An 11,513-nucleotide genomic window follows, 5' to 3' on the forward strand; every position below is an offset into this window, starting at 1 on the left:
TCATGTTTTGACATCCCCAAAAACTAGAAGTAATTTTGGAGGTGGTGACCCTTTAACTTTTTTTTCAAAGTTGGTTCCATTAAGGAAAAAAATCCAGGTATATTCTTTTTTTTTTTAATACAAAATGTGATTGAAGCAGTTTTATTATGACCTATAATAAAACTATAAAACGGGTGTCCTGGAGCAGCTCATTCATTATTTGGTTTTAGTTTTTAATTCTTATTTGAAACCTGTACAGTAATAAACTTAGAATCTATTATGCCTCACCGTTACTTCAAACTGGGGGTGTAAATAATAATCGTTTTGTATCGATGCATCGATCCAACAGCCGATGATCCGATGCATCAACACGTTCGCAAGAGTATTGATTCATGGTTTGTTTTTTTTTCCCTCCGGCCTATTTTTATCCATTTGCTCCTGGATGTAATTCTGACTCCCGTGCTGCAGTGGCGCTAAACCTATTTTGCCCAACTACCTCGCTTCCTTTAGCCACTACCCTCTTTCAGTTTGCACACATACTCACGTAACCAGCAGGCAAGACAGACATGGCAGGAATAGTGGAGGTGAAAGAAGACGTAGGCAAGACAGACGTGGCGCAGGAAAATTCTTGAGTATCGAAAATAATCGAATTGTTGGGTCAGGAAATTTATACTGAATTGAATCGCCATGATGGGTGTGATTTACACTCCTACTTTAAACCAGTCTGGTATAAAAGCAAAATACGCTCCTATGGCATAGTCTCAGTCAGCCTTATCATGAGTAAAAGTTGCTTAGAGTGCAGACAGAGGACACAGGACTTTGTGGACTGTTGCAAGCAGAACCATCTCCTGATCAAGGTGGGGGAAAATTAGAAGCGGGTGATGGATTTCTGCAGGTGCAGACCCACCATACTGAAACTAAGAACATGCATTAAACTGAATACAGACACTGGACTGAGATAAGAACCTAGGTAATCAACTTAACAGTAGATTGCACTGGAGTAACAACAATAAGTGTCAGAGTGCTGTATTTTTTCACAACCATTGCTTTCTTGGTCACCCTTTGGAAGCCAAGAGCGGTCATACTTTTTTTTTCTTCCTTTGCCTTCTCGGCATGACATAACTATCTCGTTATCACGGGAAAACAGTTACTGATTTCCTGAGATAACGAGATGATTAACCTGTATGAGTAATGAATGAGGCTGGTAAACAGCCCTGGATTCCCAGTCCATCCATGCCTGCAGTGCCCGTAGTTGTGCAGTCATGGTTCCGCGTGTGTGCAAATAATCAGTTTTATACTTTCCTTTTTCTTTTCACTCCTTGTCAGGTCGTGGTGGATGATTGGATTGCATGGAATATAGTAGAAACAAATCTGATTTTTTTTTAAATGAAATTCTTTAATCTAGACTCATTTTGGGTGTTAATGCATCTTATACCTGTTAAAGTCGTAACACCGGGGCTGTTCAGAAAACACCCAGCACTAAGAAACCGGAGGCATAGGTCTAATTGCTTATGAATCAGAAGTGGAAGCAACTAATCAAACCAACAATGTCGTCCCGTTACCTAAAAGTTAAACACGGCATCATTTTCAGAATTACACATAGGCTACCATGACTTATACTTATAAATTCTCTCCCGCTGTTGTGGTATTGAAGGATGTAATCAGTTTTAACATACACCAATCATCTTGTTATCAGGAGAAAATGGCTTTCGTTATGTTTAGATAATGAGAAAATGTACTTGTTTTCTCGAGAAAACCACCATGAAAAAGTATCAGAGGTACACAACCGCTCTCAGCTTTAACAAACATCAAAACGCCTTTTTTCACCCATCCACTCATTATACCCAAAGCACATGCATGTGGTTGATTTTGTGAGAACAACATGGAAATCCCTGCAGCATTTAAATGTGTGAGTTTTCCTTCCAATTAAGCCTTGCAGTGTGTTCGGTCAACAGAACTAAAGACTGTCGGCATTGAATCGTCCTCTCCTCTGATTCTAACTGTAAGCCGTCAACAAAAATCAATATGCCTCTGTTGATCAAACAGGGGCTTAGTGTAAGAAGAGGGGATGAGGCGGAAAACACAAAAAAAAAAAGAAAAAAGGGTCATAAGCCTCTCTATCTTTCAGTTTTTATTTCTTAGACTCAACGTTTTTTCCTTTTTCGTAATCAAGCAGTTTCTTCCTAATCATAGGAGCATTGGTCTCCTTACTGCCAGCTCTCGTTCACAAGAACAGGAAGACCGAGGGTGGAGAATTATGCTAGAACAATTGCTCTATCTAAAGACGTCTTGCTGCAAACAGGACATTAGGTAAGAAATTCATATTTTTTTTGGCAGTAAACAAGAGATTATAGAATCGCTATTCATGCTCAAAATAAAATGCCAAACAATTAAAGGAAACTTATGGAGATGGCGAAACCTGGAAGAGAAATGGTCATAATCCTGTTTCCTACTTCATCAGAGCTAATGAAGCTCTCTTCAACTTGGCTGAACAGATGATCTTAAAATCATCTTCAGTATCCATCATTGCTGCAAGCAACAACCCACCTGAACACTCAAGTTTCTCTATGGACGGACAACCCCCTAAAACTACACAGAATTAATTTAAATTATATTTATTTAAACATATAAAGTGAATCCATTACATTCATCTTTAAATAAATACATTATAAATGAAATGAAATTATTTTATCAATAATTAAAGAGGCATTTTTAAACACTTAAAGTCGTAGGGAAGCGGCTGTTCCAACGACTGCAGTTCAGAATTCTCCCGAGTGGTGCACGACCTTACACGAGGGAATAAAGTGAATGTGATTGGTCGATTATCAAGAGGGCGGGATTGTTGTAGCGGAAGGTTTGCAAGCAAGTTTGGTTCCTGCCGGTGTCTCAGAAGCATCTTGCTAACCAATTAGCAACTTAGTGCTAGTAGGTTCCCAATGGGAAATTACATTGGGACCAAGTAGCACTTAGCAACAACAGTCAAGGAATGCTATGGACAGCGGAAACATGCAAGAGGAGAAGAGTTTTGTGTTGGAGGTCGTGGATAAGTCTCCTCCATCATAAATGTTTTATTTAGAGAAGGAAAGTGGGGACGTAGTTGTTGTGGAAGAGGAGGCCAGGGCGGCAGAAGCTTTCTTTGGTGTGGAAGGCTTACAGCCATACATGTTTGAGCCCTTGCCTCGCAACGCTGCCAGTTCTGTTAGCTCTACGCCTGCTGACGTCCATCCCTGTGAACACTGGGACGGAACTCAATGGTAAAGTAAATAATGATTCCTATTTCTTATTTCAACCGTTGCGTATCTTAGCTGCGACATATGAATCAAGATGCTGTGACCGAAAAAATATGATTGACAGATGACCGTTGATATATGATTGGAAGAATTTAGGTGTTCAGGCTGACGTATAACTAACTGGCCTGCATGAAATAACGGGGGGAAAAAACAGATTTAAAGACAGGATTTTTTTTTAAATAGAAATTTTCTAACTTTTGGGAGAACGTAATCTAATATAGAGTACATTTATATCCATGTTTAAGCATGAATGATTTGAAGTTTAAATATAATAAATAAATGCAAACATATTCCATATGCTTATTACATGCTACAGTTTTTTGCTTTTGTTTTATTTTATTCCCACTTATTTCTTTCATGACTTATTTTGCCCTCAATATACCTCAGGGATCGCATAACAGTGGTAGTGGGAAACTATGTTGTTAACCCCCCCAAACCCCCCCAAAATCGGTATTTCCCAACCTTAACCTTAGGAACCTCTGATCTAGGGTAGAAAAAAAAAATATTGCCAAAACATGAAATGTCTTCACTTTTATTCAACTTTATATCAACTTTTATTCAGAATTGTATTGAGCCACTCACCAATATTATTAGTATGAAAGTTGTTGCACGGTGTCATAACCCACATGAACTTTGAACCCACTTTTCTAAAAATAACATTATAAATTAACAACGGTAGTCCAAAATAGAAGACAATTAAAAATGTAGTCCAGGTAGATGACTATGAACATTAATGTAGTTTTAAACTGTGTTACCTGAACTTAGAAACAGTTCCTTGAAGAGATGAACTGGCCGATTGCTTCTTAGGTCACATATTTGACATATATTCCACATGTACGACATCTAAAGGTTCTGCACCTGAAGTTCTAAAAACGTTTCTTTAAGAATTATGGTAGCTTCAAGGCCTAAATTCATATCTGTGTTTCCGTCAAATTACCGGTAAGACAGCTGCTGTTCCTAAGTACTTTAATAACTATTTTTTGCTCTTGAGATATGCTGATGAAGATTCTCAGTCATCCAGGTTATAGTCATTCCGTAAAAGTTTAAAAAAACAATCCACTGGACTTGGTTTCCAAGGTTTGAAGACGTTTCGCTTCCCCTTCAGGAAGAAAGCTTCCTGGAGGGGAAGCGAAACATCTTCAAAACTTGGAAACCAAGTCCAGTGGATTATTATTATTCTTGAGATATAGTTCTCTCAATTTTCAGCTTCTGAACAATAACAAAAAATATGGAGCCATTATAAGAAAGATGAGATTCATATGGGTACTAATAACAGGAAAAAAAATTATCTTTAGACACTTGTTGGATTTCTAACTTCTTCAAATCGTTCTCTATTCCTAGAAAGTCATTTGACAACCACGTTGCATTGCAGCTAATTTGTGTAATAAAAGAAATATCCAGGTCCAGTTTAGCTGTGGATCCAGAAGAGCCATCAAATTAGATTTGCTGTCATCACCGTCATCAGCAAGAAATGAGAAATGCTTTATCAGTGACTAAACGAGAGGCGCAACTAACAATTAATAGCCCATTGCTCATACATACCACAACGTGTAAATACAGCCCTGAAAAAGTTTCGGCTGCTAACATCAGCCTGCTGCCAGAGAAGAAAAACAACCTGAAATGGGTCACAGCTTCACCAGGTCTGTGAGTTCAGACAGGAAATAAAGAAGAATATGATGTCGCCTATTTAATCGTCCTTTTTGCGATTGTATAAAATACAACTTTGAAATGCCGACACACTTTTTAAAATGAAATAAACATTGTGGAAAAACCTTTTAGTTTGCTGCAAAAACATAAAAGGTGACGTCTGAGTGCTGCTAACAAAGGCACTACTACTTAACAGCATTCAGAAGTTACAGTAAATGAAAAAATGGAGGCAAGCTCAGGCAGGAAATGCCTTTACTTATTTAACTAAAAGTATCCAAGTTTTCATCTTCTACATTAGCTTAACATTTCCACTGTAAGTAGAGAATATTTCAGAAGGTGGATTAAAAATGTTTGCATTATAACCTACTGCTGAAAAGCCATTTAATTGTTGCCAATACAAAGGGTGGAACGACTGTTCCAACACTCCTCCCCCAAAAACACACACGAATAAACACATCCTAGTCATTTTACCTTTCAGTTAAACGTCCCACACCATGCTTTTTAAGGCCTTTAAAAGTCACGGGAGTATACATTTTTTATGAAATATAGTTTTTTTTCTTCCAACTTGGAGGAAAAAAACTTGTCTGGGTGCTGTTCATTTCATTATGCAGGTGAATCCCACCAATTCTAAAGGCTGTACAAACTTAAGAGTTTTTCAAGACTGAATCAGGGATCATTAATGACTTGAACATAAGCTAAAAGGATCGGTTGCAGCCTTTGAGCAGATTAGCAGCTGAAGGAGGTTCTCCGTTTCCTTTACATCGCCCTCCCTGGAGTGGAGAAAGTGTCCGTTTGTTTATAGTGTGGGTAAGGTAGCTGCTTCCTGGAGAGAAATGTCTTATATAGATATTCTCCCACTGCTCGTTTTGACAGGTCAGGGAAGGGCTGCAGAACTCCAGAGGATTACAGCATGAATCAGTTCGATTACCAATAACCAATAATCGAAATTGCTACCTAAAGAGCTAGAGTGAGGTATCTTGATAAGTGTAATGGGACTATGATTGAGCGCCTCTGCGATTTGAAAATTGCATTTTATTAAATTTACGCAATTAATCGTCCAGCCCTAATTCTGATGAAGGAATAGCATTATAACACAGTTAAAAGCCCACTCTGTAATGATACTGTCTCTCTCAAGAAATAATATGACACTAAAACAGAAAATAATTAAAACTGCATATTGGATCAAAATGTCTGCAACAGAAGATTAGTTGACTTCTGATTGTTTCAAACTAACAAATTGCTGCCTTACAAAATTTTAAAATGTCAGACATTTCTGAATGTTTGCAGCTTAAGGAAATCATTTCAGCCATCTTCAGCTTCCATCTCCATTGTATTAAGCATCATAAAGGGATTTTTAAAATGTGTCTGTAGTCAAAATATTGTTTTGAGCATTTTAGCTTAAATGTCTTTCATTGTCCCATTATTAGGTGTCCTCTAAGGATGAAAAAATAGTAAAAAGAAAAGCAGACAACCTTGCAACATGTCTGGCACAAATATAGAGAAGGTCTACCTCTGTTTAATCTGTTTTATCAGGGTTCGTCACAAATGTTTAAGCATTCATTCAGACAAAGAATCAATTGATTAGAGCAGATTCACACAGCTTTACTTTAAGATAGTTGCACACCAATCGTTACTTGAAACTAATTGCTAAGTACTTAATTTAAATTTTGATTTATCTTTATTTTAGTTAATCAACTTACTTTTTAGGTCTGGCTACTTACAATGTAGGAACCCTTGATTTTTATTTAATTTATTCTTACACATATGACATGTAATTGCTCCTCCAAGACAAAAATAAATATACATAATTTAACAATTAGCTGTTTTCTCTCAATGGACCCTGAAAGCTGATGTTTCTCCCATGTTTATTAGAGACATTTAAAGCTGCAAACTCACACTTTCTGTGTTTCTAAATAAGTTTGTATCTCAAATTTATTTTCATATCCAAACAACTGCCAACATCAGAATTGGTTGAATATTTCAAAATCATAGATTTTTTTAGCAAAAAAATGAAGCATGATCCAAACTTACATGTCAAATAAATGTGATTCTTATATTGACAAAAAATGCCTTAAATATGATTATTTCCTCATAATCAAGCAGTATTAGACAGGCCGACTCTAATACATTAACCAATTAATTTTCAACCTGATCAATAAAGACATTAAAGCTTAAACTTAAAGTAACAGTGGGGGCTTAACCATCTTTTTTTATGCTCAAAATCTTTTTTTAACTAAACAAACTTTGTAGATAAATGTTTCTCTGTCATATAATTCTTATAGAAATCAAAGTCCTAATCTTAGAAGTCAAAGAAAGCCAAAGGAAGCCGGTCTGTTGCATCCATAATAATATTCCTTATCATCTTACTATACCTTTAAAGCATGGAAACAGGAAAGTCAGCACCTCCTCATGAGCTCCCTCATACCCCGTGGAAGTCTTCTCCAGCAAACCGATCACCACTTATCCACTGAAGGCTTCACATTCAGCTTTATATGCAGCTAGGGGGGACACCAGTCTGAGCTACAAACTGATTCATCAACCTAAACCTGAAACCTATCATTATTGTTCCCTCATTTCTCAGCCCATCCCACCTGCAAAGCCTGTCATTAGCTGAGAGAGAGATGGTTGTGGGCATGATGTTGGTTCACCGAGCTCATTGTTGACGTCCTCCACTCATCCTGGGCAAACAGCTAACTCCTGTCCAACTTAAAATTAATGGTTTAAAGGAAGGACTCTGATATCAGAGCACCCAGGTACTGGAAGCCACAGAATAAGCACTAACATGTACCCCTGCACCTTAACCAAATCTTGGGCTACTTTAATACAGCCAAGCAGTAATGTATGGCTTTAAAGAGGCTATGTCAGGTGTTTAAAATTATGCTTTAAGAGGAAAGCAACATGTATGAGCTTCAAAATCATGGAAGTTAAAGTAAGACATTAAAATACTAACTTAACAGTCCAGAAAAAATCTGAAAAACCTCTATCATGATTAATAATAGGGCTGCAACTAATGATTATTTAGCAAATCGATTTATCTGTCGATTATTTTTTTAATTCACCTATTAATAATCGGATAGCCAAAGATTCCTTAAAGGAGAGTTTTTTTTTTTTGCTAGATTAAACCTGAGGAAACTAAAAGGTTTCCACTTGAGGAGTTCTGGAAAGAGCATATTGACAGAGGAAAATGATTTTAATCTTAAATGCAAAATGTTTACATATTTCATTCTGAGCCCAATGTGGGTCGCTCTATCAGCTTAAATGCACATTTTACAGTTTTTATATTCCAGATTATTATTAAATCTGGAATATAAATTATTTAACAGGTTGATGATTTTTTCAATAATCAATTAATCATGAGTAGGGCTGGGTAAAAAAATCTATTTAATCGATTTTGAATCGATTCCTTTACATTTTTGCAAAATCGATGTCTATGAAATGAGATTGATTCATTTTATAGTGAATCCTTATAGTGAAATCCTTTATAGTGAAATAGTTTTATAGCATGACGTTCACATTCAAATGAGCAGGAAATATGAACTCAAGATTACATTAAGCCATACACCTGAAAATATAGCCAATAGGTAGACTGAAGACATTAACAAATGGGGGCTGACCAGCAAACACCCTGTAGTTGTTACAGACAATGCTGCAAATATGGTTTGTGAAGTGAAGATAATGCAGCTCATGCATGTCTGCTGTGTCACATCTGCTTGCTCGAGTGAGGCTTCACTTTTTCACTTTTCACAAACAAGTTTGCACTTTTGAGACAGTTTTGTTCACATCTCATGTTTAAACTGTCTGATTTACAAGTTTGCGTTTGTGTTTAATGTGACAGGAAAAAATACAAATTAAAAGGGTATTTGGAACCACAGTTGAACCACTTTCATTATTGTAAAAACTGATCGAATCCAAATTAATCGATGAATGAAAAAATGTGAATCAAAATCGAATTGATTCAGGACTTTGGCGAAAATACCCAGCCATAATCATGAGTAATTGTTTAATTCCTAATTAATATTAAAACTATAAATTCAAACTGGGTTTGCTAGGATTATGGTTCATGTTTACAAGTGTGAAAAACCCAATAAGAGATGTACATGAACCACCAAGATGATTTGACCCTCATTCTCAGGACAGAAACATAAAAACAAGATTATCTATTTATTTTCCTGTTATCAGAAACCCATTATTTATTTTTGCTTAGCCTTGTACAGCCCGACACACAGAAACAACACAGAGCAAGCAACCATGAACACACACACCTTAGGGCACTTTAGAGGAGAGGACCAGCTAAGGCAACAGTCCGTGGGAGGAAGACTGAGCACCTGGTGAGACCAAACACATGCAGACAAAGAACCTGCCAAAGGCTGGAATTTGAACCCAGCACCACTGAGTCGCACCTTAATCTTATTGCTTAGGAATCATTTTAATTTGCTATATTTCAAACGTTTTACCTGTTTATTCAATTTATTAACTATAAATACATACATAAAAAATATTATTTGTCATATTTTTATTAGTAATTAAAAAATACCGCGTTTTTATATCGGCATGTCAGTCGTGATTATCTAAATAAAGTTTTGAAAAACAAAAGTATAGTTTAGCTCTTTCTTTTAACAATCTATTTCAGTTTTCTATTAAGGTAGCTGACATCATCATATCATCATCATCATCATCTACATGCCACACAGTACTGACTCATTTCCACAGCCTGACAGCACTGAGAGAACAGTGTTGTTTTGCCCAAGTTTATAATCCTACAGAGTGCCAGGAGCAGGCAAGAACTCTGGGCTCCATCACTCTTTGTCAACTTTAGCAGAAGACGTCAAACTCTCTCTGATAACTACATTGGCCCTGCAGGGGACTTTCTTTTCCTTTTCTCTAAACATTCCACCTTAGGCCTCATTCTATCCCAAGCCATCAGCAAAATATTTCACAGAACACAACCCGGATGAAGGTGACAGCACTAGAGTGTTTTGTGAATTGGTGGCAGTTCAACCACTTCCTTTTATTAGTAAGTGGTTGAACAGGAAATACTGCTGATGGATTATATTAGGTACACAAACACAACACTGAGCCTGGTTCTGCTGGAGGTTTCTTCCTGTTAAAAGGGAGTTTTTCCTCTCCACTGTCGCTACAAGCATGCTTCATGAGAGGGATTGCATTTGAGTCAATGAGTCGATGCAATCAACTGGTTTTCCTTAGATAGAAAACTTTAATTCAGTTTGACTGGATGATCTGGTGAACTGTAAAGTGCCTGGAGATGACATATGTTGTGAATTGTGCTATTTAAATAAAATGAATTGAATTGAACACAAGTGGCAGACTTTGAAGAGGGGAGTCAAAAGACAACCTGGTTGCTTAAGTGACACCAATGTCATCTAAGGTCAGGGTCACAGCAGGGTATCTGCTAAAGGAGGCCCAAGTCTTGGGTGCGTTAAAGCATCACTGAAGCCTTTTTTGCTCATTTTATTTTCCCACACAAAGAGGTATCACCATAGCTTATTCATTTAGCCAAATATATTACCGGCATGCAGAGTTTGAATGCATTTAATCTCAAAGTTAGTGGTGTTTTAAACATACATGCGAATGTTATTCTGTACTGTTTAGATTCACAGAGAAGTGTTTTAGACTGTTTTGTTTTCTTTTATTCCCCAAATACATTACTTTGTTGCTGTTGTTTTCAATTTCTAATTTAATGTCTTCTCTTAATAACGCGGCATTCTATTTTGACTTTTTTTTTACAAACCCTTCCACCATCTGATCTTTTGCCTGTAACATTTTTTTCTTTAAAACAGACCATTTGAACTTATAGCAAAAAATAAAGCGAATGTCAGTCATTCTTAAGAGAAAATAAGTGGATTGTTATTCTCCTCTGTTTAACATTTCTGTTTTTTGTTTCTATATTTCTCACCTAATGCTTTAATAGAGTGACTGGAAGATATGTGTGTGATATTTTAAATGTGAGCACAAACTTTCAGAGTAACTGCCTTCCTTCATCATCACAGCAAAAATAATGAGAATAGCATCAATAGAACTAACGATGCCCGTTAGGCTTACTCCTTTAGTTAACCAATAGTCTTGTATTTCTTCGTTACGTAATTATTGTATTCTTCTCTGGTTAGCATGTAATTAAAACGCAATTAACTAGTAATAAGCTCGGGTCAGGACCACTAGCTCCTGTTCTTCTTCATTAGCTCCGGTGATTGTTAGCTTACCCTGTGATGGTGTCACAGAACAGGCTTTGACGTCAACTCCACTCTACCGCAGCGTCCCTCCGGCTCTGACAGGCCAAACATCCACAGTTACGTTAGAAAAAAAAAACCTCGTTCGCTTCCATTCACTAACAGCCTGACGCTGCTGCTTTCCGTCTCTCTCTCCCTCCCTCTGACTGCTGACCTTTGTTTCAAACAGACCAAACAGCAGCTACTGGAGGATGTGTGCTGCTCGGTTCAGCTTCCGTGGTGACGTCGATTGTTCTCTGCCGGTGGAATTGAAAGCTGGTTATGTCGCCCCCAAGTGGTTGAAAAGAAGCACTACAAAAACTTCAGACAAATCAGGGTCAGAAAATCCTGCTAGACTTAGACAGATTTATTT

At 37.1% G+C, this 11,513-nt stretch overlaps 1 protein-coding gene across 3 annotated transcripts in view; it reads right to left on the reverse strand.

Annotated features, from left to right (window-relative positions):
• The window catches only part of slc39a14 (solute carrier family 39 (zinc transporter), member 14), a 29,023-nt gene extending 17,650 nt beyond the window's left edge, over positions 1–11,373 (reverse strand). For 2 of the 3 annotated variants that reach the window (XM_015392309.1, XM_015392310.1), the window contains exon 1: positions 11,135–11,373. The gene's annotated coding sequence lies outside the window, so the exon portion shown is untranslated. Of the gene's footprint in view, positions 1–7,288; positions 7,423–11,134 lie in introns of those variants that run through there. The other variant, XM_015392311.1, reaches the window with a different exon arrangement.
• Between the last annotated feature and the right edge of the window lie 140 nt (positions 11,374–11,513).

Source organism: Cyprinodon variegatus, unplaced genomic scaffold (assembly GCF_000732505.1).
Source record: "Cyprinodon variegatus isolate N-32 unplaced genomic scaffold, C_variegatus-1.0 Scaffold585, whole genome shotgun sequence".
Lineage (NCBI taxonomy): Eukaryota > Metazoa > Chordata > Actinopteri > Cyprinodontiformes > Cyprinodontidae > Cyprinodon > Cyprinodon variegatus.